Here is a 4,101-nt window from a genome sequence, read left to right as displayed (position 1 = left end):
TCAAATAATCAAAAATACAACACGTAAAATATCCTAACATACACCTAGCATATTGGTCATGGCTCTCGATCATCTTTTTAAAATATAATATCATATATTATATAAATTCCATAATATCACATATTATCAACAAATCGTGTATCTCGTAAATTATCAATAACCGTCATAATTATCAAATTAAATAAACACTTTTATTTAATTACAAATAATTAAATTTCTAGTAAAACACTTTTTACCATAAATAATTAAAATCATATTTCAATTATTTATTTTGTAAGAATTTAATTTTATCAAAATTTTTGTAGGGGTAAAATCGTCCGTATTTTAAAAATATCATTTTAGTTCCCAGAATTTTGAAAAATTTGAAAATCTTCCCCTCAGCCTAGCGCGGTGCCCGAGACGTTCCCGACCACTTGCTCGCGCTGCCCGATCCAATCGGGCGCTAGCGGCCACGCTGCCGTGCGCACTGGCGCGCAGGCAGGGCGGCCACCGCGCGCAGGCGTGTGCGACGTACGCGCGCGCCGCTGCGCAGCTGTGCCAGCGCGCTGCGCGCGGCCCACCGCGCACGTCTGCCTAGAACTATTCCGGGCAGACACGAAATTTTTTTTTTCAAAAATTGATTTTTCCAAAATAATTTTTAGGGGCGTTTTTCATAAAAATTCTCACGAAGTTAGCCGTGGGTTCACATCTCCATGTGTTTCAGAATAACATTTATTCTTATTTAAGCTTACCCTAGTTAGCCCCATTCTTTTCATCAACACCTTGATGAAGATGTCAGAACTCATTTCTGATTGGACCCACCGGATCATGGTAAGAGCGTCTAGTAGCATCGCCCCATGATCCACTAGGTATCACTGATAGCGCCTGCAAGAACCTTTAGTCATGGTTAGCGTACAGTACGGTCCCTTCAACACATATATCCCGATCGAATCTGCAACCATTGGTATATCGAGAGTTGCATATGAATTCGATAGTGATGTGATTTATCTTTGAGTAATAGTGTCATGGTATGTGCAACTGAGAAAACACCTTTCCAAACTGCACATGTCTTACTCCGGCCAGAGATTCCTTGCACTATCAATTCATTAGACCACATAGGATATCTTTACCCGTAGGTAAGCGGTGAATTCCCGACTACAATGTATTTGCTCCTACATAGTTCGAAACTACACCAAACCTCGGCACCTGATGACCCTCGATGGAGTCGGTAAACGGATCAAAGTGCATGCTAGTACGTATAGCCCTTACATTGTCCCGGGTCAAAGGACTAATGGTGTACAACCATAACTGCGGACTATTCCACTCGATAAGTGAGAACCACTTGGACAGTTGATGAAACTTAAAATTAATAATTTATTATATGTTAAAACCTGTATTTTAAAATTTAAGTTTTATTAAAATTATAAAATTATGTTATTTTAGTATTGTTTGTTTATATTTAATTGTCTTACTAAATATGTTTTATTTTCAGGTTTTCTACGTATTGGTAAAATAATGATAACTCAAGCTAGAAAATTCAAATGGAGGTGACTCAAACATGTTTGGAATCCTTGAGAAATTATCTACAACTTTGCAGAAGACATGATTTCCTAAAAAGTTCATTAAGATGATCAAATTGTGCAAATATCAAAAGGAGGACAAATTTACTTTTACTATGACCAGCATATAGTAAAAAAATCATAACTATTTCAATATTTAACCAAATGAGGTGAACCAAGTGGCCAAATTCATCTACAGACAATTCTCCACATGTTTGCCGTTTTGAGCAGAGTCAAATTCGGTGATTAAAGTTGTGGAACAAAGCATTGAAAGAAGGGACATGGAATTGAACTTGGAGGAGACAAAGAATACTATTGCAACTACATGGCATTAACAAAATTTATAATTTGTAAACTTCATTCTTGCATTTGGTAATCTATAAATTAATAAATTTAAACTCAAAATAACCTCTCTGAGGATCGATCTCGTACTTACGAAATATATTACTTGCAGACAACCTACACTTGGGTGAATTATTATTTAAGTAGTAGCAAGTTTTTGGCGCCGCTGCCGGGGAGGTATAAATTAAGTTTATATTTGTTAATTATGTTTTATTTATAAGTATTGTGTTGTTTTTTTTTTTTTTGTATGAGTATTTGGAGTCGAAAAAAAAGTGGTAGACTTATTCGAGTATCAGAAAATAATTCAAACATGGATGATAATTCAAATAATCAAGATAATGATAATAATAATAATAATAATAATAATAATAATAATAATAATAATAATAATAATAATCAAGAACATGATCAATTAAGAACACTTAGGCACCATATGAACCCTATTAGAACTAGTGCCCCATCTTGTTTAGTTTTCCTCCTGATGCATCTAATTTTAACTTCAAACCTCAGATTAATCAACTTTTACCAAATTTTCATGGCTTAGATTCTGAAAATCCATATTTGCATCTAAGAGAATTTGAGGAAGTTTGTAACACTTATAATGATCAAAATTGTAGCATAGATATAGTTCGATTAAAGCTTTTCCATTTTTCTTTAAAAGATAAAGCTAAAACATGGCTACAAAATTTAAGATCAAGTTCAATAAGATCATGGGAAGAAATGCAACAATAATTTCTCAAAAAGTTTTTCCCTTCCCATAGAACAAACTCTTTTAAAAGACAAATTACAACTTTTTCTCAAAAACAAGGAGAAACGTTTTATCAATGTTGGGATAGATATAAAGAATTACTTAATACATGCCCACATCATGGTTTTGAAACATGGAGAATTGATTCTCACTTTTATGAAGGTCTAATACCTAAAGATAGGCAAATGATAGAATTCATGTGTAATGAAACTTTTGAAGATAAAAACCCTAATGAAGCTATGGAATATTTGGGATTCATTAGCAGAAAATGCTCAAAATTGGGATAATATAGGCACAATAGAACCACCAACAACTAAAAACAATAATTCAACAAATGGGGGTGGTATCTATAATCTTAAAGATGATATAGATATTCAAGCTAAACTTGCATCTTTAGCAAGAAAAATTGAGTCATTAGAAATGAAAAAGAGTGGTCAATTAAAAAGTATTCAAGAAATTGTTTGTCATATATGTGATACACATGATCATGCTACAAAAGATTGTCCAACATTACCTTCATTTAAAGAATGTCTTCATGAACAAGCAAATTATGTTAACAATTATAAAAAACCAATACTAGATCCTTTTTTACCATCATATAATCTTGGATGGAAAAATCATCCTAATCTTAGTTGGAGGAATGATAATAATGCGCAACCGTCACAACAATATTTTCAAAATAACCAAAATCATCAAGGTTATATTCCTTATGTTACACCTCCAAGAAAAAACTTTGAAGATGTAATTCATGCATTTATCCAAAAGCAAGAGTCTATCAATATTCAAAACAGTCAATCTATGAGTGATTTGAAAGAAACTATTGCAAAATTTGCATATGCACTTAATATTCATGAAAAAGGAAAATTTCCATCTCAACCTCAACCTAATCCTAAAAATCAAAATCAAGAATTAAAAATGAAAAAATTGATCAAATAAAATCTGTTATTACCCTTAGAAGTGGTAAAATAGTTAATGATCTATATAGTAATGAAAACAAGGATCATTTAAAATCAAAGAGTAAGGATGATAATCCTGATACTTTTGAGAATGATGATACCTTAAATTTTAAGAATAATATGGTGAATGATAAATCATCTGAAATAGTAAATAAGTCAAATAAACCTCCACCATTTCCTCATGCATTAACAAATCATAAAAAACAAAAAAGTTATTCTAATATCTATGAAGTTTTTAAACAAGTGAAGATAAATATTCCATTATTAGATGCTATTAAACAAGTACCTTCTTATGCAAAATTTTTAAAAGACTTATGTACTGTAAAGAGAAAATTGCATGTGAAGAAAAAAACATTCTTGGCTGAACAAGTAAGTTCTATTCTTCAAAATAATTCTAGTTTAAAATATAAAGATCCTGGTTGTCCAACAATTTCATGTATTATTGGAGAAAATAAAATTAAAAAAAGCTTTGTTGGATGTGGGAGCAAGTGTGAATTTACTTCCTTATTCAGTTTAT

At 31.9% G+C, this 4,101-nt stretch overlaps 1 non-coding gene across 1 annotated transcript; it reads right to left on the bottom strand.

Moving 5' to 3' along the window:
* Nucleotides 1-2,644: 2,644 nt before the first annotated feature.
* On the bottom strand, nucleotides 2,645-2,755 carry LOC142541204 (small nucleolar RNA R71). Its single transcript, XR_012819271.1, has one exon. It is a non-coding gene; the product is annotated as a small nucleolar RNA R71 (small nucleolar RNA).
* Nucleotides 2,756-4,101: the final 1,346 nt, after the last annotated feature.

This window comes from Primulina tabacum, chromosome 3 (assembly GCF_025594145.1).
Source record: "Primulina tabacum isolate GXHZ01 chromosome 3, ASM2559414v2, whole genome shotgun sequence".
NCBI classification, from domain to species: domain Eukaryota; kingdom Viridiplantae; phylum Streptophyta; class Magnoliopsida; order Lamiales; family Gesneriaceae; genus Primulina; species Primulina tabacum.
Note: the sequence above shows the minus strand (reverse complement) of the source record. Positions and strands in the feature narration are given on the sequence as shown.